At 44.0% G+C, this 27,990-nt stretch overlaps 1 long non-coding RNA gene across 1 annotated transcript; it reads left to right on the plus strand.

Annotated features, from left to right (window-relative positions):
- Nucleotides 1–437: 437 nt before the first annotated feature.
- LOC109285490 (uncharacterized) lies at nt 438–27,990 on the plus strand. Its single transcript, XR_002093252.2, has 3 exons — nt 438–745; nt 7,550–7,724; nt 27,602–27,990. It is a non-coding gene; the product is annotated as an uncharacterized LOC109285490 (long non-coding RNA).

Genomic DNA, 27,990 nt, shown 5'->3' on the forward strand with positions numbered 1-27,990 from the left:
TTAGTCTTCCTAAGGCACACTTCTCTCCCTTCATAGGCTAACTTTAGACTTCATTTAACTATAGAAACATTGCAAAAATTTAGTATCTTCTCTTATATTTGAATAGGAGATATGGTAAAACAGAGGATTACAGGATATTTCTCCCCATACTGAAGAATGTAAAACTATAATAAATGAATGATGATTGTCAGCGGGTCCGAGTCGGGTACCCCCTGACCCCAAGATTCTTGCCTGCCACGACTTCTGATCTTTAACAAAATTGGGGAGGGATGAGATGTTACATGCGTAGGTACCCGTGGGAAGGACCACGCTGAACCAATCTCTGATTATTGGTCTGGTCTTTGTCTGGTCTTACTTTCTCTAGGAACGCCAGGCAAAAGAACAGTTTGTTGGATCTGCCACAGAGATCCTCGTTGTCTGACTCAGTAAATCCTAAACGCTATCTTGGAGATCAGCCGCTAATTGCTTCATTAGCGGCTGATTAACACAGACCCAGGGATTCCCCAGCCGTGGCTTGTGCCAGCGGGTGGAGTGTGGCTCTTTCACAGTCTCTCTATTCTCTCCCCCTCGCTCCCTCTCGTCCTCCTGTGAGGGATCGGAGTCCCGTTTCTTCAGGGCTGGATCGGGCGTTTCCTCGCCTCCTTTGTCTCCTGGGCAACCCCGCCACGTCTTGTCCCGGAGCCGCAGTTTGTCGCCGCTCCCCTGCTCTGTTCCCTGTGACTCACCACAGAAGCTGGCTTTTCAGGTAGGTAGCAATCCACAGGGCATATCAATCCCGGAATCTTGTCATTGTCTATGAGTGTGAGTCCCTGTTTCTGGACCTTCATCTGAATCTCTCGCTGCAGGGCTCCTCACCCACTTCTCTTGATCTGTAAGTGCCTGAAGGCACCTTCTCCCGGTCTTCTCCCCCTCTTCTCCTTCCTTCCTGAGCCTCATTGGCTCTAGAGGGTGTGGCACGTCTTTCCCCGGCTGGGTGGTAATTATCCTCAGCTGCTGACCCCTCTTAGTAACAGAGTTGCAGCCATGACTGTTACAATGATCATTAAAAAAACCCCAAACCATAGAATAACCACAGTTAGTTTTAAACTCCCTAAGCCAAGGAACTTCAGAGGATATTTTAGTTTTTATTTGCCTGTACATGTAGGCATTGCTGGACTCACAAGACAATGACTTTGGCTCAAGCGACAGTTCAGAATAGTTTGATTCTTAATTTACAACTTCATTGCCTTTACCATTTTACAATAGAGCCCAATTATTTGATTTTTAAGAACAGTTTATTTTCATAATTAAATCTATTCTTTTATTAAATGTCCTCCTTGATTTGAATGCGACAACCCCCCCCCCCCCAAAAGCATGAGTCTGAAATAAACTGTTGCACTTTCACCTGATGAATCAGAATCAGTTGTGAATGTTCATCCAGCCAAAATGTCAGTATCCCTACTTCGGGGGCGGGGAGCAACAAAAAAACCCAAACAACTTATAAAGAAGGTTTTATTTCCTACGATATTTTGATAGACAGAAAAACCAAAGAACACCAGATTGTCACTAGGCAGACAACCCTCTCTGTGGATGTCAATGGGTTTTTAAGTAATAAAAATTTGATACAATTGAACAGTTTTTGAAGAAACATGTTCAATCTAAAATATACAAAGCAACAATAATGTGAAAAATTTTGTAAAATGTGCTGTGATCATAACAGAACTTCCATAGGAAAAATGCATAAAGCAAGATTGGTTTTTCCAAAGCTGCTTTAACTGATTCTTTTTATTGCTTCTGCTGCAAGTTGTTTGACCCTGGAGATTTTGCATTACCACACTATTAACTACCATGAATGGCACAGTTCTGTACACCAACATCCCAAATAAAGACAGATTACAAGAACATTATCTTCAACAAGGACAGTGCTTCTGTTTCCATTGCACTCTCCTGCTTTGTCCCTGCACAACTATTCCAGATTTGGGGACTCCCTATAACTAAAAATGGCACTGTCACGGGAACATTTATAGCCTCCCAATATGTCATTATATTTTTGACGGACCTTGAAGTCCAAATTCTGCAAAGTCCAGTCTCTCTCATCCCCCTAGTATATCTCAGGTATGTTGATGACATCATCATATGGACACATGCAAAGGAATTGCTAGAAAAATTCCACCAGAACTTTAACAACTTCCACCTCCCATCAAATTGGAATATTTCATAGAGTCATAGAAAATTAGAGCTGGAAAGGACCTCAAGAGATCATTTAGTCCAACCCCCTGATCAAAGCAGGACCATCCCCAACTAGATCATCCCTGCCAAGGCTTGGTCTAGTCAGGTCTTAAAAACCTCCATGGATGGAGATTCCACAGCCTCTCTGGGTAACCTGTTCCAGTGTTTTACTACCTGCCTAGTGAGAAAATTCTTCCTAATATCTAACCTAAACTTCCCTTGCTGCAACTTGAGACCATTGCTCCTTGTTTTGTCATCTGCCACCACTGAGAATAGTTTAGCTCCATCGTCTTTGGAACCATCCTTCAGGTAACTGAAGACTGCTATTAAATCCCCTCTCAGTCTTCTCTCCTCTAGATTAAATAAGCCCAGTTCCCTCAGCTTCTCCTTATAAGTCATGTGCCCCAGCCCCCTCACCATTTTTGTTACCCTCCACTGGACTCTCCAATTTGTCCACATCTTTCTGTAGTGGGGGGGGGAGGGGGTTGCTAAAACTGAACGGTTTTCTGTGAAAATCGCGATTTTGCAGACTGTGTGGGAATAGTGAAATTCATCCCATACTGCCATTTTTAAGGGTTGCGAGCATAGGCTGCGAAAGGCTGGGGCTAATGGGACTTAGCCCCCTCAAACACAGGGCAGTGCACAGGGCCACAAGGCAACCTGGGTGCGGGTTCCAGGTGGCTGCAGCGGGAAGAGGGTGGAGGCACGCACAGAGACATGGAGTCTGCATGCAGCCAGAATTGCAGCCAGACGGTGTGCACTGCCCAGGTAAGTCAGGGAAGGAGAATGGGTATCGGGGAGGCAGATAGAGGCCCCCACAGGGAGGAAGGGAGTGGGGCAGAGGCAGGGGCTGGGGTGAGCAGGACCCTGGGGCAGGTTGTAGAATGCTCAGAGCCCAGGCAGCTCATCCAGGGGTGCCGGGGGGGGGGGGGGGGGTTCTGCTGCTGTGCACTCCTCGAGAGAGGCCCAGGGCAGGTACATATTCCCTGGATCTGTGCATGGAGCAGAGGTGGCCTGCCCACTGCAGGCTAGGCTCTGTGCCCCACTGCCACTTCCCCAGGAGCAGTGTGACACCATGTGCCTACCATCACTGGCTCCCAGAGTTGGCTTCTGGGGCAGCAGCAATGGGACACAGATCCAAGCCCACAGCGGCAGCCTGTGCACAGATCCAGGGGGCACATGTCCCTCAGGTTTCTCCTGAGGTGTGCAGAGTGGTGAGAGCCCCCCACATCCATATATGAGCCGTTCAGGCTCCAAGCATCCCATGACCCACCCTAAGACCCCACTCACCCCTGTCCCTGCCTCTGCCCTACTCCCTTCCTGTCCCTCATTGTGGGGGCCTTGATCTGCCCCCCCTCCACACCCCTTCCCTGACTTACCTGCTCTGGTGGGCAGTCCTCCGCACACCATATGGCTGCAATCCTGGCTGCATGCAGGTGCTGTGTCAGTCTGTGTGCCCCTCTCCCCTGCTGCAGCCACCCAGAGCCAACGTCTGGGCTGCCATGCAGCCCTCTATGCTGTTCCACATTTGAGGGGAATAAGCCCCATTAGCCCCAGCCTTCTGCCATCTATGGCACAGGTAAAGTATCTTTTATCATGGAATCTTCATAGAACTACCAGGATTCATTTGCCAAGATCAATGGTAGTTCTTGTGCGCGCCGGGTCTGACCCCGGGTTGCTTACATCGCTCTGCACGCGGGCTGTGGCCAGCAGCCCCGGCAGGCCGGATCGGAGAGGGCGGGCGCCGAGCTAGAATTAGGCACAGACACGTAACGGTTGATTTTAAGATTATTTTACTTACACCGAGATGGTCGTGGTATAGGCTGAGAACTTGCTTGAGTTGCGGTTACAACAAAGAACACGAACACACGTGGAGGTTGCAAGGCTCCACGCAGACAGAACACGAACAATCACGTGGAGGTTGCTAGGCTCCACGCAGACAAACTCTGGATGTCCAGGACAAGCGCGCATTAAACTCGTCGTTACGTCTTATAGTAGGCTCCGTTCGAAGACGGGAAGAGGTGGGCGGTGGATCAGGCCGCCAAACTCCTCTGAGCGACACACAGGGTTTCTATTACCCTGCCGAGCACACCCAGAGTCCCCACGAGATGGATGCGGAGTCCTCTTCGGCTTGGGCGGAAACTGCTCAAGCCTCTTATACGGCTAGCAGGCCAATTGCCAGCTGCCACGTGTGAATAATTTAGAACTAGCCAATTGCGGGGCACAAATTTGCATACGACGAGCAGGAAACCTTTGCACCGTGCATTTCTGTGCTGCAAAGGAAATGCACCCTGCAAAGATCGCTGCAAAGTGGCGGGAACACTTCCCTGCACGTGGGTTCTCTGCGCAGCAGAACTCCTCCGTGCAACGAAGCTGTATACCCACGGGGATAATTCTTAGTGCCGAAGCACACACAAAAAAAAAAAATCAGGCCTTTGGGTCATGACAGTTCTGTGAATATTCCATGAAAAATGATACTTTACCCATGCACGTGTTGTGAACTTGCAACAAGAAATCTGCAATTTTCTAAGGGCCCTAGCCTTGACTCACTGGCAACACACCCACCAATGCAGCCCAGGATGCTGACAGCCTTCTTGGCAACAAGGGCACACTGCTGGCTCACATTCAGCTTATTGTCTACTGTAATCCCCACATCCTTTCCTGCAGAGCTGCTACCCAGCCAGTCAGTCCCCAACCTTGTACCAGTACACGGGATTGTTTTGTCCTAAGTGCAGGACTTTGCATTTGTCCCTGTTGAACCTCATGAGATTTCTTTTGACCCAGATTCCAATTTGTCTATGTCATTCTAAATCCTAGCCCTACCCTCCAGCGTATCTACTACTTCCCACAGCTTGCTGTCAACTGCAGACTTGCTGTGGATGCACTTTATGCTATCTTCCAGGTCTCTGATGAAGCCATTAAACAAAACCAGCCCCAGGACTGACCCCTGGGCCACTCTACTTGATACCAGCTGCCAACTAGACATCAAGCCATTGATTATTACCCTCTGAGCCCAATGCTCCAGCCAGTTTTCTATCCACCTTACAGTCCATTTATCCAGCCCATGCTTCCTTAGCTTTCCTGCAAGAATGTTGTGGAAGACCATATAAAAGCTTTGCTAAAATCAGGGTATACCACATCCACTGGTCTCCCTGCATCCACAGAGCCAGTCATGTCATCATAGAAGACAATTAGGTTGGTCAGGCATGACTTGCTGTTGGTGAATCCATGCTGACTCCAAATCAGAATATTTCACCCCAAAAAATTAATTTCTGATCACTACACCACATTGTATCAGAAACCTACCAACTGTTACAGCTACCTCCACACCAGCAGCTCTTGTCCTAAGCACTCTAGATCCATTGTCTACCAGTAGATGTGTGTTACAACTGCTGATCTCAGTGACTAGGATGCACACCTTAAAGATATGGAGCAAGGATTTCTACATTTACCATACAATCCTAAAATCACATCCACTCAGATAAATAGAGCCAGACTAAGACCTCTCTCTAACCTGCTACAATATCAACCCCAAGACAAGAACAAAACCCCTCTAATTGTCATCTACAGCTCCCAGCTAGAACACCATGGACACATCATTTATGACCTCCAGCTCCTCCAGGAAAGTGACAAAGATGTAAAGGTAGCTGTAGGGGATAAAACTGTCCTGGCTTACAGTCCCCAACCTCAAACAGGTAGTCTGTTACTGAAAAGATGCTAAGTCCTAGTCTCACCAAGGCACCAGATTTCGCTCCAAACCTAGATGCCAACTGTTCCTCCTCATCAACAGAGGTCACATTATGCCTGGACCAAATAACATGGATTATAACATCTGAAGTTTATTCACCTGACCCTCTACCAATGTCATATATGCCATCACCTGCTTCCAGTGCCTCTGTGCAGTCTACACTGGACAGACAGTGTAAGCTTCACATGAAAAAATGAATAAACACTGATCTGACATCAGTACCAGAAAGATGCTGAAACTTGGCTGAAAACTTTAACCACCACCCTTAGCATTCCATTGCTGATCTCAGAGTAGCTATTCTTAGGCAAACTTTAAATTACAACTCAAGTTGGAAATTATTGAACAGGAAATTACTCACAGACTGGATTGTGTTAAGTATGGTCTAAACCAAGAATATTGGACACTGTTATACATACTCCAGGGGTGGGGGGGGAGGGGGCAGCACTTTACTTAAAGGAGCTCCAAGAGCCACTTTAATTAAAGCACTGCAGTGTCTCATGTATCAGCATCCCCACATTTCAAAATGGCAGCGGGGGCACTTGAACTAAAGCTCGTTTGATTCAAGTTTCCCCACTGCCATTTTGAAGGGCGGGGGTGCTGATACATGAGATGTGGGAGGCTGCTGGAGCACAGTAATTACCACAATCCAGCATAATTGATTAATTGAGTCTGCTCTAACATTCTGTAATTACAGTGCATCACAGCAGCCTCTGAATTCATGTACAGGCACCCATAGATTCTAGCCCTTTCACCTGGATTCGTTTTTACAAGTCCTATATCCCTCAATCCATTAACCGCTTTTTTTTTCTTCGTTCTATCCACCTTGCTTCTCCCAGCAATGGCCCCTTATTTTTCCTCCCCCTTCTTTCTCCTTTGTACTCTAATCACTGCTTTGTTTTGAAGTGTGGCTTCTTACAGTTTCTTCATAGCATCTGATGAAGTAAGCTGCTGCATATGAAAGTTTACACATCTCTGATTTAGTCTGTAGTCTATAAGGTTCAAATCCGCCTTTTTTGCTTTAGGCAGGGACTGTGTTCAAAATTGGGAAAACATATCATGTAACCTAATAAAACGCAAGAAATAAGATTAAATGAGGAGATATATGTGGAGAAACTGAGAAATTAGACTGAAGCAAGATAGTATTGAAAAGAAAAAACAGTGCCAAATGAAATCAAGAAAATTATAACTCAATAATGACAGCTGCCAGTCCCAAATATCTGTGAAAAAAGGGCTTTCAAGGACTGGTTATGGGTTTGATTTTCAAGTTCTTTACTATGTTTCATTCTTAAATCAGCAGCAGCAAACAAGAGTGATGATTCTAATTCTTTTAGTATTTTATTGGCAAGGTAGAAAGTTAATGGGGGAAGCTAAAAAGTAGTTGTCCTACTCTAGAAAACAGGCCAACCCCAATACATCTACAATATTCACCATCCTTGTCTGTCTCAGGGGGACCTAGTCTGAATATTAGTGAATAATAGGGAGTATTTGGGTATGGAATAAAATTCTGGTGTGGAGGATCAGAGTTTCTAAAATAAAAGAGTAAAAAAAGTATTTCTGCAATGGCTTTTGAAATTTCTTTTGTTTCCATTACAGCACAATGGAGCCAAATGCTGCACTATTAGAGAGAGCCACTGTTAAATGTTTTGAGTTTGATTACAAAGGATTTCCAAATAACACGGCTATGATTCTTAAACTGCTTCAGAAGGAAAGTGACCCAGGATTTTTAAGCACCTGAAATCTGTGCTGATTCACAAAAACCTCTGAAAAGGTTAACTTCCACTTTGCTAGGCATCATAGTTAAATTAAATGGACTTTGATATTATGACTCATCCATAGAATGATACCTCTTTATAATGGCCAGAGGCAACAGTGTTGTGTTACTTCAGTGCAACACAAATGCAGCATCAGCATTTGCTATCACCCAAAGTTCCATTATGGAATATGGTTCCTGAACCCATAATCTTTTGTTCCAGATACCCAGAATGGTACCAACTTAATTATGTAATAGTACATGTCTTTCATAATAGACAGCACTTTTGTAAAAGCTGAAATACAGCGCAGACAGCAGACTTGCACTTTTGGATTGGTTCAAGCAAAGTTACAACATTATTATGAACCAATGTTACAACATTGTTAAGAAACCCTTATAACAGCTGAAATATTTCAGATGTTTCAGTAATTATTTATGCAAGGAGTAGCATGATTGGCAAAAAAAATAATCAGAAAACATTAAAGTAGGATTAAAAGGTACACATTGCACATGAATACTGTACTCTTGTTCCTAAAAGTGAGCCTAGAAAGACATCTTTGATTTACCCCTGAAGATGAAGATGCATATGAGACATCCACATAATGAGATGTATCCTAAGCAGTTTGGTATTCATGTAGAATTCTGCCAACACAAGATACTTACCTACTTACTAGGCCTGTGCGAAGCAGCTAGTATTAGCTTTGGATTCAGATTTGGCCAATTCAGAGGACAAAGATTCAACTCAGTGATTTGAATCACTGTCCCGAATTGATTCAACCAAATCTGATTTGGAGATTCGGCCACTGACAAATCGATCAAATCTCCGAATCAAACAGGCCCCATCCCCTGCCCGTTCTCCCAGCCCCACCATCCCAGCACTTAAAAACAAAACAAAAAAAAGCCCTGCACTCACTGGTTCTTGCCAGGCAAGGGGTGATCCCCGCTGCCTCCCACTGGCCCACACTGTATGGGCAGGTGGGGGGCTCTGCCACAAGCCTGCAGAAGCCCCAATGGGCACTGCAACAACCAGTGACTGTGGGGTTTTTTGGGGTTTTTTTTTTAAGAACCAGGAGCTGGGGCCGGGCAGGGCAGCCACTGACAGGGCTGAGAGAGTGGGCAGAGGGTGGGGGCTCATGGAAGAGCCCCCCACACAGCACAGGAAAGTGGGGATTGGCCTCTTCCACACCGGGTAAGAGTGCAGGGTTTTTTGTTTTAAAGCACTGGGATGCTAGGGCTGGCCAGGGCAGCCATTGACGGGGTTGGGATAGTGTGCGGGGGTCAGGGGGTGCTCAGGGGGGTTGAGGGAGCAGGCAGGTGGGATCCCCCACATGGTATCCTCCCCCCTCCTCCAGCCCCCCCGCCCCCACTTACCAGTACAGAGTCTGGGTCCAGCTCCCTGCAGCAGCGAGTGGAGACTGCTTGAATCTCAGAATCTCTCCAAAGCTCTCCAAATCTTTTCTGAATCGATTAGGAGAGCTTTAAACCAGACCACCTTTTTATTGGCCTCCTGATTTGATTTGGATTCGGAGATTCGGCTTCTGAATTGGCCCGTTTCTCCTCTGAATTGAATTAGCACCTGAAGCTTTGCACAGCCCTACTACTTACCTAGGGATTGTTCTTGTTCATGGCTATTTAGTGTTCTTGGCATTTAAGTAAAACAAATACTACATATTATTCAGTTTTTCAAGAAAGGACCCAACTTAATATTCAAAGTACCATCTTTTCCACTGGTAATCATATAGCATCCTTATAGCAACAGCAACAATAGCTTATACAAAGAAGTCATAGTGGGAGACTTTAAATACCTTACCTTACTCCTATTGAGTAGCTGAAGATGTGGAGGAAACCCAACATTATGCAAGTGATGAGTTCTCCACATACTACTATTGAGTAACCACAGTTTAGAGACCTGGTTTAGAAGTTTCCTTTGAAGGACTCCATTAGTTACAGGTAGAGATATTATAGATCCAAAATATTTTCCCAAGTCACAAACTTTGTCATGTAAGGAACTAGTGAAGCATTTTAAACTTCTCCTGGAACAAAAAGAAGTGGTTATTTCACTGCTGTACCTTCCAGCTACAGTGAGCCTGAGAGAGAAAAGTCTAATTCTCCTGAAGGTCTGTATTGAAACAGGATAGTTAGAGAGTTGCATTCTGACAACAGCACATGATGTACTACAGAATAAGAATATGAGAATGCTTGTTCAGTCCTCCAGCCAGAATTGTTTGACATTCATCCTAAATTCACCTCCCCCCCACCCCAAACCTCCACTGAAAAGTACAGGAGTTTGTTTAAATCCTTGCATTTTTATTGAGAAGTATGCTAAATGTTAACATTAGGTATGTCTTTGCTTTAAATATTTTAACCTTGCATTTTATAGGAACATACTGAAATAGACTCGTCTCTCCTTATTTAAAGTCCATATACTTTATTTTCTTTCTCTTGCTTTCTACATCAGTTTTAGTTTCTTTAAAGCTCTCATAAGGTGCTACTCTGCTATGCCCAATGTTCTGCTGCTCAGTTTCTTCTTTGTCCCACTTGGGCTCCTTTGAACCCAGCTCCCACTTGAATTTCTGGGTCTTGTTCTGTGTTTCCTTTTATAATTAGAAAGTTGCTGAATGCTTAATGAGTGCCTTTCAACAGATTCACCTTGGTTTATAAAAGCAAAACACACAGCTCTCAAAATTTATGAAAAAAGGGGAAGAGCTATGTAACACATTTTGGCACACTGAAGCAACATTTGTCAAACATCACAAAACTATTCATGGAGTTGGGTTGAATTAGTTAAATAGTTTTGGAGGAGTGGTGGTCACACTGCCATCTGTCCCTTTACACAACAGCTTGTGGGACTAGACCCCAGGTCCCCTGTATATGGGATATGGAAAACCTGAGGTCAATTCATTTCCTCTGCCTGAGGTGATTTGAATACTTACCTCCTACCACCCTAGGGAAATCCCTAACAAACATGAGAATGGGTTTTTGAGATGGAGTCAGTGGTCTCACTCTTTCCTGTTGACTCTTTCCTTTTTGTATAAATTAAGAGACGATACTTATAGTAACCAGAGTTCTTTCAGATGTGTTGTCGTTATTCCCACCAGAAGTGCTAAGGTTATGCAAAGCTTCAGTCTCCATTTCAATTCAGTGGAGATTTGGCCTGATTTGGTGGCCAAATCTCCAAATCCAAACTGAATCAGAGGACACTTTAATCTCTCTAAATCTAATCAAAACCCTCTAAACCCATTTGGAAAGATTCAGAAAGATTCGGAGATTCGGACATAGAGACACCTTTAAATATTTTTTCTACATACCTCTAGGTAGCAGGGGCTCATGAATGCTGCAATGCTGGGGCACATGGAATGTTCCACAGGAGTGCGGAGGGCTCCCCAGTGTGCTCAGCAGCAGACCTGGAAGTGGACCAGAAGCAGTTCTGGTCCACTTCCAGATCCACCAGGGAGCACATGGGGGCTGCCCCTACACCTCCCGCTTGGTGACTGGTGCTTCCTGGGTCTGGGGGAAGCACCCGGGGTCCCCCTGTGGCTCATTGCCGAGCCAGGGAGGCATGGGGGGCCCCCCCACAGTGTGCTCCCCAGCAGACCCAGAAGTGGACTGGAAGTACTTCCAGTCCAGTTCCACGTTTGCCACCGAATACATGGATGGCCCCCCTGCACTTCTGTGGGATGCTCCATGTGCCCCAGCATCACAGGGATCACAAGCGACATCTGCTACCTCAAGGTATGTAGAAAAAACTTTTAAAGCTGTCTCTATGTCCGAATTGCTGGTTCTCCAAATTACCATCAAAACTTCAGATTCGGATTTGGCCGAATCAAATCAGGGACAGTGATCCGAATCAACAAATCGAATCACTGTCCCTGATTCAGACTAAATCTGATTCAAATAGGGCCCACTTCTCACACCCCTAAGAAGTGCAAGTATCATATTTTCTTGCATACAACACCCGCCAAATAAGCTACACACTTTGCTTTTGAGAGACAGAATGAAGAAAAAAAGGATCTTTCAGTTATAGCAACTGAGTTGCAACAGCAGCTAGTAAGCCAAACCTGCTTAGCATTCTGCTCTCTCTGGATCTTGTGCAGTCACTTTTACTTTTGCCTGGCAGAAGCTTAATCAGTAGAAGCTGCTGTTACAGTATTTTCTCACTTATGTCCACCTCAATTTCCAGCAGCTGGTTTTTGTATAAAAGACATGTGATATGTGTGAGAATATGATATATTTGCCTTGCTCAAGTTTGGAGACATTTGAGCCCTAAGGCCAATCTTTGAGGAGTATATTTATGGTTTACTGCACTCTATTTTTAATGTTGGGATGTGTGGTCCTTGAAAAGCAGTGTTTGCCCTTAAATTCTCTGGATCATGACACGCAACATCTCTCATGACACTGAGCTACTGCACTTCCCTAAATGGCAGGTCTTCCACAGTGGTTAGCACTTTGCAAGTAAAGCTAGATCTCTTCAACCAATATGACCACCACAAAGCTCCCATTGTCACCACTGAACAGGAAGCTAAGTCAACTGTTTAAGACCACTTGTATATTGATCTCAGGTACTGTTTAGCCATCTATCACCATCAAAGCCAACTTAAATCAGGTAACCGGTCCAAAAAAAATGCAAGTCTTGCATAGACCAAGTTGAATCTCAACTGTAGGGCCCAACAGTTAGTTGCCCTGAACAGAAGGAGTAGGCCTTATGGTCAAATAAATCTGACCTCTTGGGTCCCCATTCTTGGGTGTGATTTCTCATTTACTGCCATTTGTTTCAGAGATAGCTGATGGGTACAAAAGTATTCTACCCTCCTCCATCAATAGGATTTACAATTTCTTGCCAACATTGCATTAAGTCATGGCTGCTAGGGTTGGAGTCTGCCAGATCAACTTAAGAGAGTCCACTGTCACCTATTTATGGTCAGTTTCATCTTCCCTTCTGAGACTGAGTGAAGGATGTCCACTTGTATCCGAGAGTTTCTTGTTTTCCTCCTTGGGGATCTGGAAAGCAGCCCATACCTCTTTTCAAAATGTACCGAGTCCTTTTGAAATCTGGCAATCACAGGGCTCCTTAGAGAAGAAGAGATGCAAATAGAATCTCCCACATCTCTAGGATAGGTCATGATCTCAGGCTCATTCTCCTGCCTCAGGGAGAGAAAAAATGGTAAAAAGCTGTGGGTGGAATTGGATAGACAAAGCCATCAAAAGGGAACAAACAGGGTAACCAGATCCATCTTGGAAATTGCATCTACCTTGTTAAGTCTCAGGGGTTCTAGTGTAAAATACATTGGCAAATGGATAGAGCACTTGTGGCTGAGGACTCTCATGGTGATAGATGTGAAGCCTTGCCTTCCTGTCTTTCTGGGGTCAAGAGGTAAAGGATCTGTAAATAGATTACTTTTCTAACTCTAAAGGTTCACCCTTCCAGTGATTTGTTTTGGTTTTTTTCCCTTATTAATTTGATACAAAGTAAGCAGGTCTAACCCCCCTCCTTGGGACTGTTCTACTTTGTATAAAAAAAAATAAAGACAGCCACTTGGGAGGTGGGATGAATGGGTTCCAGTCCCTGCTTTCATGAATATTTAGTTATATTAAACAGGATAAACTAAACAGCAGGGATTGAGAACCCCACCTACTCAAAAATAAAGTATAGCATATGGGGTAAGACATTCTTCTGGAGGTGAGATATGTAGGCTTATGTCTCCTCTGGCAGAGAACAGAAATGAAACTGGACCTCCCATAGCCTCAAGCAAGTACTCTAATCCTTCAGGTAATGACTATAAAAAATTATGGAAAAGTACAACTAGAAAGTCCTGGATTGGAGGTTTTTTAGTCCCGCTCAAGGCATGGTCATCCCTGACTAAGCCATCCCAGCCAAGTGTCTTGAAAATTTTCAAGGATGGAGATTCCACAACTTTATTAGGTAGCCTGAAGGGAGAACAAGAAATTTTCCTAAGGCAGTTTTGTGAATCTAGCACTTCCTAATCTTTTATTTTTTTTCTTTTCTTTTTAATTTTTTTACAAGTATTTCAAATGAAGAAAGGGCGCAGTGGCAAGTAGCTCAGATATCACCAGGAAGGTATGAGTCTGCACCTTGGTCTGGGCTACCTGAAAACAAATAAGTATCTAGTCATTAGGGTAAGAGAGTTGCATGATGCTAGACTAGATCAGTCCTTCATGCGGTGTTGCTTTCAGAAAATACTATACCTTAATGATACTTACCATGATGGACCATATAGTCTCAAGATTAAAAGAGAATTACATGTAGAATGATTTTTTTTGGTTTAAGTTTTGGAGGAAAAAAAAAAAGAGAAAAAAGTTTAATATCTAGCTTGATCCAACCTCCCTTCCTTTCATAAAACCAAATGATCAGATATTTCCACAGCTGTCATGTTTGCTGAAATCACTGCCACTGTAAAATTACCTGTCAATCCAGCTAGATAGAAATCTCCTTTTGAGTGTAAGAAATAGGACTAGAAAAGATACTATCATCACTTATTATACCAAGCATCTATTGATCAATCAGCTCCAAAAAAGATTATGTAGTACTAAGGAAAATGTAATCAAATATCTGTAAACTAAAATAATTACTATTTTGCACAGGTCATCAGCTGTTATCAATTTATTGCCAGAAGTAATATCCTAAAGCCTTGGCTCTTTCCAACCATTTATATCCTTGCATCATTATCTAATGGTTCAACTACAAGAAATATTTTCTTAAATTCACCCTGGCGGTGGGTCAGTGGGAGCAGGCGGGCCACAAATTAGCCCTGCAACCTCCCTGAGTAACACTCTTATCCCCTTTCCCTGCGCAGTCTGTGGCACTGCTTCCTGTTTCCTGCCCTATGTTTCTGTCCTGATCAACTGTTCTGCTATCTGCTTCCTGCCCTAACTGCCACTGTGCTGCCTGTCTGCTCCCTGATCTAATGTGTGGCTTCCTGTGCATGCTGCAGGGTGGCTGCACCTGATATAGGTGATGCCTCCCCACTCCATCCTTACCATATATCATCACAATAGTGGGGCAACACATTCTGGTCTGCGACATAGTAAATGAACACCACTGTTATACAATCCACAACATCCAACAACCCTTTGAAGAAGTCAGTGCTGTGTAGAGGGCTTGGAGTTTTTTACTCTGTGCCTCTTCCAGTCTAGTTATAGACTGTGTGCAACAGGTGTGTAACACTTATTCTCAAATCAAGAATTTACTTCCCAAGGGAGGCATGTAACTTACTGAGTACAGGTTTCCCTTGTTTTATGCGGGTTCTGTATGTGTGAATTAGCTCTTATGTGATGACCATTTTTATACCAAAAATTTGTTATATGTGAGGTAAATTCACTCTTATGCAATTGATGTGGTGGAAGTCCACAGTCAGCTGCTTTGGGTGGTGCATTGTGGGAGTGACATGCACCAAACTATAGTCTCTTGTGTGGATCTGTGCTCCTCACTCATTGTCTGCGACATATTTCTGTAGTTGCCATCCCCATTATAATAGTGCCTTGTGCTTTTATGTACTGTCTGCTGTTGGTGAGTACCAAAATTGTCTTGTAAAACTGGTAGAAATGGGCCTGGGGGTCAGTACAGTTGAGGTCTTACAATGTATTCCTATTTGTTACATTGCAAAGTGGGTTCCCTTTATGGAATTCAAGTTATGCGCTGTTTTCCAGGAACACACGTATAGCATAAAACGAGGGAAACCTGTAATGGTAAAATAAATTAAATATTCATATAAAAGGGTGAAATCAGGTAGTTTCAATGTAAATACCTGTAAATTACAAATTGTATCAAGATTAAAAAATGGATGTGAATTTAGGACACAGACTCAATGACTTTGGGAAAGATTTAGATTTTGGGACTATAGTATTTATATCTGCAATTAATGGAGAACAGCAACACTGTAAAAAGAAAAAATGCTTGCTGTGAGAGAGAGAATCAGTCGAACAATAGTGGTGTCATAGACAGCAACAGAGGAATGAAAGAGTATTGGGGGAGAGCAGGAAGGAAGAGAGGAGGAGTCAGAGAGTGGGAACAAAATAGCAGGAAATGAAGACTAGGAGGGGTATCTACTGCATCAGCTGCAAAACTAGCCTGGGCAGAACATGGATAAGAGATTACAATATAACATAAACAGCATAATTTTTAATTTTAAATTATAATGTTTTCTCTGGCTTCTTAGAATCATGGGGCAGAAAGGGACTTAAGGGGCCATCTACACAAATACAGGGTGCAATATTCCTAAATCATACCAGACAAATGCTTATCCAGCTTCTTCACGAAAATCCCCAATGAAGGAAATTCCATAGCTTCCCTGAGTTGTTTGTTTCATTGTCCTACTGTTCTAACCTGCAGGTTTCTTTTCTTTTCTTTTTGAGATTTAATCTAGATCTGCTTTGTTGCATCTTAAAATCCACTGCTTCATGTCTTGCCAGCTGGGGCAAAGAAAAACCATTTCTCTCTCTCTTCTTTATGGCAGCCTTCCAATATTTGAAAACTGCCATCTGGTTCCCCCTTAATCTCCTTTCCTCTGACCTACGCTCATCCAGGTCTCTCTCATCTTTTCTTGTATAGCTTACATCCCAGTCCCCCTCTCATCTTTGTTTGCCTCTTCTCCAGTTTTCCTACATCCTTAAAACACAGAGCCTAGAACCACAAAAAAATACTCCAGCTGAAGCCTAACCAGCGAGTTCTTGTGACATAAACCATTCAAATGTCAATCTTGTATTCTGAAGGACTCCCCCAGCCTCTGCTCCTTACCTCTTTTGCCCCTTGCCACCACTTACCTTTCCCTTGCAAACTCTGGCTCCTGCAGGGGCTCAGGGGGCAGACAGCAGAAGCACTCAAAACAGCAGGTGAGAGGCAGTGCAGAGGGCATGCAGCAAGGAGAGGAAGTGGTGCAGAGGACAGCTGCTAGGGGGTGACAGCCCCACAGGAAGTGATAGGTGTTGGGGAGCAGGCAGGAAGGGGGCCTACTGTTGGGGGGCATGTGGGAGCAGGTACAGGCACTGTGGGGGCAGACATGGGGCCTGCAGGAACCTTAAGTGTGTGGGGGTACAAGTGTAGGGGTGACAGGATTCTTTTGCCACCTGCCACTGCTTGCCCACTGCAGTGGTGGTGGAGAAAAAAATTAAGACATCCATCTGGAATTTAGATTCTCGACATGGAAAATTATAACAAATTTATAAATTTTCCACATCTAGAACCTAATTATTAGGGGGATCATCTTAAATTCCAAGTCATCTTGGATTTGGGTTAAATACGGTCATCATTTTACACATTGTTCCTTGTTTCTATTCATTGCTCTGGCACATTCCAACCATTTTCATTTATTAATTCTATGCACAAAATTGTTTCTTGAATCATTTAAGACAAAGTACTGCATATATGTGGGCTTTGATCATAAAGGGGGACACTTTAAATCCCTTTGAGCATGTCTCAGGCAACAGCAATCACAGCTCTGAAAGTAAACATGCAAAGGGTGAACTCCCTCTAGCAGTTCAAGCAGGTTTGGGTTGTGCCTACTTGTTTTCTGTTAACATAGGAGATAGTATCAACACACTTAAGCACTTCCTTTTTGTCTGGCTCAGTTTTTGTTGTGTGAGGCTTTTCCTAAGACAGGAACAAGCCAAAACTAGTTTGACAATGAAGAGTGCTTACTGAAAGCAACCACACCACACCTATTCCTAGCTTGTATACCTACAGTGAAAGGATTGTGCCACTGTTGCACCAGCTCTGACCTGAGTTAACATTCAGATACATTGGGGCTTTTCCATCATTATCTTAGAAATCAGGTTCAGCTTGTATAGTTGGGAAGACTAGTGAAGCTATCAGGAATTTTAGCATCATCTCCAACCCCTTTTGCTTATGCAAGGAAGATTTCCATTGTTAACTTTCCATGCCCTGTAGCTAAAACCAAACACATGACCTAGAAAATGTGTTAGCAAGACCAGGGTTGCAAAAGAATGTCTGTGTTTCAAAAGAAGTAAAGGTGAAATTCTGATCCATTAAAGCAAACATGAGTTTTATGACTGATTTCAGTAAGGTCCTAAACTCTCCACAGAATATGAATGGAAATAAAGGCCACATGGCTGCATTCTGCAATCTCAACTCATTCTTGTTTTCATTCTTTGTGGGCACAACCAGAATAATAATGAAGCTACTTGCACAAAAACTTGGAGAATTAAGCCTAGAGAAATCAATCCTGCTCTTTCTTATAAAAAGTAGAACTCTGACTTCAGAAGGAGCAGGATTCAGTCAGTAGTTCACCCAGTAATTTAGGCTATGGGAAGCTAATGCACATGCTGAAGGAATACTTGGAGTACTCACAGTAGGAGCACCTAAAATCAAACATTCATATCTTTACAAAAATATGAAATAGTTAACTTGAAAATTCTTCATTATCTTCAGGAATGAACAGCCTTAAAATAGCCTATGATTAAGCACTCAGGACAATAGCTGTAATAATCCTTGGTTGCTTAATAGTTTGAGGAATGCACTAAGTTTTAACAGATTTAATTCTTTAATTTGTTGTTGTCATGGCTAAGAATTGTTTTGGAAAGAAAAGCAAAAAGTAAATTTAAATGAAACTGGCATGACAATTATGACTCATTAAACATGCTGCAAGAGCCTCTGTACAAAACATACATGAATGAAAGATTCTAAAATTACACAGGAATATGTCCCAGAAAGAGTAAGAAAGCCATATTGCTACCATTTTTACATTTTTTCATACTTCTATCTTTCCACAAAAAACTGGATTTTTTTTACTTTAAAATAATCACAGAACACTACTTAGCATGTCAGCATCTCTGTTGCTCTATCTATACTGTACACTGAAGGAGTTCTGAATAAATACCTCCAGCTGTGGGAGACAGAGAACCCAAGGCACAGAATGACTTGCACAAGGACACAGGACAATAAATAACACAGGTATAACATCAGAATTCTTGACCAGAAGCATAACTACTATTGTCAAGTAGTTATTTTCAAGCAGAAAGCAGGGGGGCAGGAGTTGCTGGGGTGCTGCTGTCATATAGGATTCCCACAGCATGGCTGCTGATGCCACTGCCTAGGATCTGCATTCACCAGCTGCTGCTGCTGCCATGCAGGCTCACCAACAGCCATCACTGAGGTGCTCCTCTAAATTAGGGGGGGTGCCCCACTTGCCCACCCCTAGTAACACTACTGCTTTGGACTGCTAGTCCTGTGCTTAATTCCAGATGATCCTTTTCACTCTCATTCACACAGGTGTAAATTGAGATAGCTCGATTATAATTCTTGATTACTCTTTGGGGAAGGCTGTCTCAGTGCCCATTGCCCCCACTCATGCCCATTGCCCCCACTCTTCCACCTCAAGAACTTCTCAGTTGTTTGTTATCAACTGGCATCCTCAACTGAGTCTCTGCTTTTCTCAGATAGAATTCTCCATGCTATCCATGTGGGTGTTGTCTCTCATTATGCTGTCTGACCCTCTAGCTCCAGCTTAAGAGAAGTCCCTCCCACACTGATCCTCTAGCTCTCAAGCCTTCTGGCTTCAGTCCTTCTGTATAGAAGAAAACTATCCATCTTCTCAGCACAGGGAAGACAACCTTCTGTTGTTGTAACTTCAGTCTTTTCCACCCCACATTCTCCAGCTCAGGGAAGTCCACAGAGTAGATGCATCTGCTGTTCTCTCAGCTGTCTAGGGAAGTGCTGACAATTTCCACCAGGCCCAAGCTAGCTGCCTCCTCCAATGAATGGCTGCAAACATCTACTTTTTCTACTTTCCCATGGAACAACACAGTCTCCATAATTGTGTTCAGATTGTGTCAGAACAACTTTACTAATGGCACCTTCCCAATACCTTCGCTTTGGTTATCAACATGCAGCACTAAGTATATCTTTAAATTTAGGTCCTTAAAAGTGTAAGCTCCTTGGACAAGGGACTAGAGACAAAATTGTGGGTCATACCTCTAATAGTTTTAAGCCACAGTTGCACTTGTCTGAGATCTGGCTTATAAAAGCCATAGAGACTCTAATTTGTGGCAAACATGCTAGAGGAGACCTAGGAGCCATTGAGCTCAAGAATCTGCCAAGAAAGCCCCTCTTACTCCTCAACTGTACTCCTCTTTTACAGCTTCAAAAAGTAGGATTTTCTGAAGGCCTCCTTTTGGTTGTCTATCCCAGTGCCTGTGCACCAACACCAAGATATCGAAATGAAAGTACTGTGACCCTTTGATTGGGTCTGATAGGTCTGCTGTTCAGACATCCCACTTTTTATATTAATAAACAGATGAAAATGCCCAAGATGCCATATGCTGTACATAATAAGAAAAAAATATTCTCAAGATGACAAGAATTTATATTTCTAATAAGACACATTGAGAATCTGAAAACACTGATAGACAAGCAAAATAATAATGGCAGCAGCAAGAACACTTTTCAACAGCAGGTTGTATTGCAGCTTGCAGGCCTTGCTGTACCAAAACACTTGTCTGAACACAAAATCTAGCACTGTTATACTACACCACTGCCCATCATGCGGATTACACCAATTTCAACCTAATAGTCAGAAAGTACAGAATTGTACATAAACATCACATAGAGTTTAAACTGTTTGACTAAAATTAGATGCATTAGTACCAACCTCAGAGTAAAAAACTGACCCAGTTCTAGTGAGATAAAAAATTGCCAACAATTTACTCTAGGTTTCTCTCATGCAGGAAATTATCAAGGATAAATGAACCAATGCAACTTGCTTTTGTTTGGTATCTCACAAATAAATATCAAACAACATATACATTTCAAAGACAGCAAACTGGATGGGAGTCTTAGCTGATTTTAATAGAACCATAGAAAATTAGGGTTGGAAGGGACCTCTGGAGTTCATTTAGTCCAACCCCCTGCTCAAAGCAGGACCATCCCCAACCACATCATCCCAGTCAAGTCTTTGTCTAGCCGGAGCTTAAAAACCTCCAAGGATGGAGAGTCCACAACCTTTTTGGGTAACTTGTTTTACTACCCTCCTTGTGAGAAAGTTTTTCCTAATATCTAACCTAAACTTCCCTTGTTGTAACTTAAGACTATTGTTCCTTCTTCTGTCATCTGCCACCACTGAGAATAAACTAGTTCCATCCTCTCTGGAAGTCTCTCAATCTTCTCTTCTACAGACTAAATAAGCCAAGTTCCCTCAGCTTCTCCTCATAAGTCATGTCCCCCAGCCCCCTAACCATTCTCATTGCTCTCTGCTGAACTCTCTCCAATTTATGCACATCCTTCCTGTAGTGGGGAACCCAAAACTGGATACAGTGGCACAAAACAGTGAGGAACCCAAAACTAGACTCCAGAGGTGGCTTCACTAGTGTAAAATTGAGGAGAATAATCACTTCCTTCAGTCTGCTGGCAATGCTCTTACTAATTAAATAGTGTGTCAATATTTTTCCAATGATACATTGGGTAAAGAACCAAGGATGTTGTAGTTGTATAACTGCCATAACCTAATACTGACTGCAACATAGAATACCTACTCTTCACCACATTTGTATTTGTTTTACTGACAGCCAGGAGTGAGAATTCTTGAGCTATCTTGACAGTCACTGAGCTTCATTATATAGCAACACATGTTTGTTATGTGGAAGAGCTGAAATGTGAATTATTTGGATTACCAGTAACTAAGTACTACTAAAGATTCCAGCCAGTCCCCACTTTGCTGGTTCCAGCACAGAAACTGTATCGAGGGAAGAGGACCAATTTATAGTTAGTAATGATGTGGGAGAAAAGTCCAAGGTTGAATTTGTGAAGGGAACACAGAGGCATTGGTGGTATACTTCAAATCTCTTTTCTCAGAATAAAGGCAATCCAGACTCGTAGTAGAGATGATATCTTTTATTAGACCAACAACGTTTTTGTAAAACAATTGCTTCTTTGCAAAAATCTTGTTGCTGTAATAAAATATATCATCTCTACTATGAGTCCTGATTGCCTTTTCCTCTAGACCAATATGGCAGCTACAACCTGGATACTTTTCCTCAGAATACACTTTCGAGTTGTTGAAATCCAGTGCCACTTACCATAAACTGTGCAGATATTTATCATGTGAATGTATTCTCACCTCTACTGAGCTCCTTTTCCATTGCCTGCCCATTGAACACGTCCATGGGCTCCAAGAGACTTCTTCCCGAGTAAGAGGAAAATATAAGTAATGACATCTCAGGGTCTTTTAGTTGCCTTCAAATTGAGATTTCCCCACCAGAATTGAGATCGGTGATTGTATATCTGAGTGAAATAATTCATAACGATTAAACCAGCAGCACTGAGCATCTGTGTGCAGTCATATATCAGAGACGAGAACGACATCTATTCTATTATTAGTTACACACACACACACATTTTCCAGGAGAGATTAATATTAAGTGTGCTGGAAAGGCAGGTGCCAGGTCTTCTGGCAGGGGAGGAAGAGGGGCTATAAGGGGTAGGAGGAGAGCTAAAGCTGCAAGTCCCCGCCCCCACCCCAAACATAGACACATCCTTTTTCCTGGCAGCCACAAGTCTTCTGCTGCCAGTGGAAGCAAGGAGGTAGGAGCAGTACCTGACATCCCTCCACCTGCACCACCTCCCCTAACTCCAGAAATAGGCACCAGCAGCAGAATCACTGTCTCCTCCAGTCCAATTTCATCTCCCAGCATGAGCCTCCCACTGCCAGAGGAGAAGCTGGATCTGGACCCAAGGGGACCTGAGTGCCCTGGCTAAAGAAATTCTGGGGACAAGTGGGATCTGATTTTGTGCTCACACACCTCAAAGTTCCCTTAGACCCAGGTCTCCTCCTCTGGAAAGCAGCATCTCAGAGGAGGTTGCGGAGGCAAGTGGCTCAGCTGAGGCAGGTCCTCCTGTTGTACCTCAGCCTGCTGAGGAAGGGGATAAAGCAGGATCCCTACCCTCAACCCAGAACCGGAGGAGTAGTGTACTGTGGGATCATTTTGAGGTGGCAGATGATCCCAGGTTTGCCATCTGCCAGCACTGCCGAAGGCACATGAGCCATGGCAAGGATGTGAGACACTTCTCCACCATGGCGATGCTGCTGCATCTGAGGAGGCACCACCCCTTGCCCTTCTTCCTGTTCAGCCCGGCACCAGTGTGAGCATGCCAAAAGGGAAGTCCCCCGCTTGCTTCAAAGCCCCCTTCCCCCCAAAGCAGAGGCAGGCCAACCTGGACCAGTGGGGGAAAGGTGGACAGAAAGTGGGGTGCATTCCCAAGGTGAGCAAGATCACCCAGAGCATTGGGGAGATGCTTGCGCTGGATAGGCAGCCTTTCTCCCTAGTTGAGCAGCTAAGGTTCAGGCAGTTTGTAGCACTTCTGGCCCCATTTTACAAAGTGCCCACATGCACCACCTTTAGCAGGGGGGTGGTGCCCTCCCTGTATGAGGCATGCAGGGAGTACTTGAGGGAGAAGCTGCACAATGCAGGGCTGCAGGTAGCCTTGCACTTCACCTCTGACATCTGGAGCAGCCAGGGTGGAGATCACACCTACCTCTCCCTCACAGAGCACTGGTGCGATCAGTCAGGTAATCGGTGGGCTCTCCTTCAAGCTGAGGTGATGGATGAGTTCCACATGGCAAGGGAGATCATGGTGGCCATCAACCACATGGTACAGGGGTGGCTCATTGTGCAGGGCAAGCTCACCTGCAGGCTCATGGGCACCAACAATGGGGCCAATATGGTCAAGGTCAGCCATGATGCCAACTTGTTTGGCATCCGCTGTGTGGCACGCAAGCTGCACCTCATAGTCAAGGACGCCTTGGATGGGAACAAGGCTGCCGTTGATGGTGTCATCACTACCACCCAGCTCATTTCAAAATGCAGGAAGGTGGTGGGCTGCTTCCACCACAGCATCAAAGGGGGTAAGATGCTGCGGGAGAAACAGGCAGAGCTGAGCATCCCACAGCACAAAATCACGCAGGATGTGGAGTCAGTGAAACTACACATACCTGATGCTGAAAACACTGGTGGAGCAACAGAAGGCCATCCATGAGATGGCTTTGCTTGGGGTGAATGGGCTCAGTGGTCCACTGAACAGACTGAGTGGGATACTATCTCCCAGATCTTGCCCTTCCTTGAGGCCACCGCGAACCTTAGCACTGCTGATGCCCCCCTTACCCAGGAGATCCCCATAGTGAGGCCACAGCTGGAGTACTGTGTCCAGTTTTGGGCTCCACAATTCAAAAAGGATGTGGAGAAGCTTGAGAGGGTCCAGAGAAGAGCCACGTGCATGATCAGAGGTCAGGAAAACAGACCTTATGACAACAGGCTGAGAGCCATGGGGCTCTTTAACCTGGAAAAGCGCAGGGTCAGGGGTGATCTGATGGCCACCTATAAGTTTATCAAGGGTGACCACCAGTATCTGGGGGAACGTTTTTTCACCAGAGCGCCCCAAGGGATGACGAGGTCGAACAGTTACAAACTACTGCAAGACCGATTCAGGCTGGACATAAGGAAGAATTCCTTTACTGTCTGAGGCCCCAAGGTCTGGAACAGCCTGCCATCGGAGGTGGTTCAAGCACCTACATTGAACACTTTCAAGAATAAACTGGATGCTTATCTTGCTGTGATCCTATGACCCCAGCTGACTTCCTGCCCTTCAGGCAGGGGGCTGGACTTGATGATCTTCCGAGGTCTCTTCCAGCCCTAATGTCTATGAAATCTATGAAATGTGAGGGAATTGGAGAACCAAATGGAGAAGTTCCAGTGGATCAGTGTTCCTGGCTGGGGCAAGCCGCTGTAACCAGATGTGGAAGTACTGGTGAGGAAGCTGAAGGATGGCATCAGGAGATGGCTAGATCCCTTGTGGTCCAGTACAGTCCACATGCTGGTGGGCATGTGTGATCCAAGGGTGAAGGAGCCTGACAAAGGGTTTTTCAACCTAAAAGCTTGCTAAAATATATTTCTTTGACTATTCAGTTTTTTTTTTTTAATAATAAACATAGAAACATAAAAACACAACATAGCCCACCACACACTCCAAATAACACATCATTTATATATTCAAAACAACATCTCTATTTCTACCATTCAGTTCTTTTATAAAAATTCTCATTTCATTAACCATAAGCCACTTAGCCTCATCAGACAATCAAGGAAAACCCCTTTCCATAAAATCAAAACTCAACCTCTCATTGTCTAACTATGAGGCTTTCTCTAACTATTCAGTTGGTCTACTAAGATACCAGATTGACCCAAAGAACATTGTCTGCCAGCGCCATGTAGTTAGACCAACATCCCTAGTACCTGACCAGAAGGATGCAGGGCCCTGGGCACATCTAAGCCCAGGGCTGGGGCTGGCAGTGAGAGTTCTCTGGTAGCTGCTGGAGAAGAAATTCCTGCAGAAAAGAAAAGTAAGGCTCTAGTCTGTGACAGTTTGGCTGCCCGAGATGTTACTGCTAACTGTGCTTGCCTGTTATTATTTAAAGTGTTAGACTGGACTGAGGCTGTAGGGGAGGAGGCGGCCTCGTTGGGGCACACTACCGTGTCGTGTAGATACCCTAGCACCAGTGAGGGTGCACCTTAACACACACACACACACAAGTGAGGGTGTGCCTTAACACACACGCTAAAGAAGCTCCTGCAAGAGAGGAAAGAAAGGCTTTGACACAGCTTGGCTGCCTGAGATGCTGCTGATGCTATTGTGCTAGTGCTCATTAAGTTATTTTATACCTGTTGTTATTTAAAATGGTGGAACTGCCTGAGGCTGTAGGGGAGGAAGAGACCTTATCGGGGCACACTACTGTGTCATGTAGAGGCCCTAGCGCCAGTGAGGGTGCACCTTAACCCACACACAGTGTCACCCACACGTCACGAGTTTTGCTTGTCAGCAGCCTGAGGTGCAGTTTCCCAGAAACCCCTGCACCTATCTCAAAAACTGGCAGGCTTCGTGACCTCAACAGGACCTAGCATGCCTGCAGTTTTCACCCTGCTGCGCCTTAACACACACAGTCACATGCCACAAGTTTTGCTCGTCAGTAGCCTGAGATGCAGTTTCCCAGAAACCCCTGCACCTATCTCCTTGAAACTTGGCAGGATTCATGCCCTCAGAAGGGGCTACCATTCCTGAAATTTCTATCTGAATTAGCCAAAGAATGACAAAGTTATAGGTATTTCAGTGATTCCCCATTATACCCTATGGCCGAATCTCAGAATCGGCACCGAATCTTCCGAAGCTGATTCAGCCAAATCAATTTGGGACAATGATCTGAATCTCCAAATTGAATACTTTTGTATTTGCACAGGCCTACTGTGCATGGCTCCAGAGCCACTGCCATGGGACTCTGCTGCATGGCCCCAGAGCCCTGGAGCAGTTGCTATGAGCAATCAGTATGCAGCATGGCTACTCTGGGACTGTGTAGCAGGTGGCAGCAAATTTGGATATGAGCTGGAGCAATTGCCATGTGTGGTATGCAGGGCCATCCATCACACTGAGATCCACTGGGAGGCCAGTTGATATAGCTCTGCAGGTCCAGTCAAGGGTATCTTTGGCACCCCTGTCTAGGACAAATGAACAACAGTAAGTGGATTCCACCAAAATGCCTAAAGAAGGAAAATAAATATGAAATGTTGTTATGCATGTCATAAGCAGCCGTAATAATGTTCCCTAAAAACCTGGCCCAGAGTTTTGACACTAATACAGCAATATATAGCAAACAGTACTTACTAATAGTGGTTAGTATAGATGCGATTAAGGACTGCACTGAACAAGTCATATACAAATGTCTGAAATAAAATGGGGATGAAATGCAATTGATTTTTACAGGCATAAGGCACCTAGATACCAGCGAAAACCCCATGAGACAACTGTCTCTTTCAGTGCCTAAAGACCTTTAAAACTCTGGCCCTAAACCTAAACCCATGACTGATGTTCAGAGCTCAGTATTATATGGAATAAGAAATGCAATGTGGAGCAGTCTTCCAAAAGTCTGTAGCTAGAGATCTTACATTTAGCAAGCTAATGAACCAGAAACATCGCTTGCTACAACACGTCTCAAAATGATCACATACAATGCGAACGTGGCCAAGGTAAAGTTAGCATGAAGCAGAAGCAAATACAGTTGCCATTATTCTCCCTACACATAGGAAGAATCAGGTATGAAGGCTCTCTTCGTCCCATCATGCTCCTAGAGAGAGAGATCCTTCAAACACTTTCTTTCATACATATTAGATCATTGAAGCTGCTTGCAGATGTGGGAGGAAAAAAATGTGCTTTACTTTAAATTCAGCGTGCTCCTGCTCCAAGCCCAACACATCCCCAGAAGAGGCACCGAATTACTTTGACCTGGATCTGCAGCATCCGTATAGCTCAGGCACTTTAGTGGGGCCTTTTTGTTGGAATCTGCTATTAGATAAAAGCGACAAAAAGCCCTACTGAAGCACCTGATCTATAAAGATGCTACAGAGCTAAGTTAAAGTAATACACTGCTTCTTCTGGTAAAGTGCTTCCACCCTCCTCCTCCTCCCTCCCCTCCCCCCTATGTCTGCAAGCAGCCTTAGTGATCATGTAATTTAAGGTAGCCAAATGCAGACTGCATAGGCAAAGGAGCACTCACTACCATTAAGCAAACCCACAGGCTGAAATGTGTTCAAAATATGGTTCGACAAATAACGCGCACAAATTGATATTTCAACTGGTTGTCAGATAACTCTAACAGAAAAAAGGCATAAATCTGGTGAAATGTTTATAGGCACTTGTTATGCTGTACTACACTTTGTGCTTGATTACAAAAATAAATAAATTATAAAGAAAAAAATATAATAGCCAGAAAATAATGCAGATAATAATGCAGAAAAGGACAATATTCTTGTGATTTCCCAGTTGGTCTAATAAAAGGTATCATTTTGGAACCAAGAGTTCAAGTTTTTTGTATATCTTCTTGTCTCAGACCAACGTGGCTACCAAGTACACCCCTGAAACATGGAAGATGCCAAATTTTAGTCTATTTTGGATTTTAAACTTCATTGCAGAACAAGAAGGATTTTTTTTACCGTCCTGCCTGCCATCTGACACCTCTAGGGAAGGAATTCTACCTGATCTACACATCAAAGAGCTACTCAGCACAGTTCACAAAGACACTCTCATGAAGCCTTGCATCTTCAGCTCCCTCTGTACAAAAATGAAGTTTATTTCCTACCTATGGGGACTTTTTACCATCTTGTATCATCTATACTTTTCCCAGAGCCTGATGAAGGGATATTGATCCTGAAAGCTTGCAAAAAAGGACAATTTTATTGTAATTTCCCAGTTCATCTAATAAAAGGTATCATTTTGGAA

This window comes from Alligator mississippiensis, chromosome 6 (assembly GCF_030867095.1).
Source record: "Alligator mississippiensis isolate rAllMis1 chromosome 6, rAllMis1, whole genome shotgun sequence".
In the NCBI taxonomy this organism is placed as follows: domain Eukaryota; kingdom Metazoa; phylum Chordata; order Crocodylia; family Alligatoridae; genus Alligator; species Alligator mississippiensis.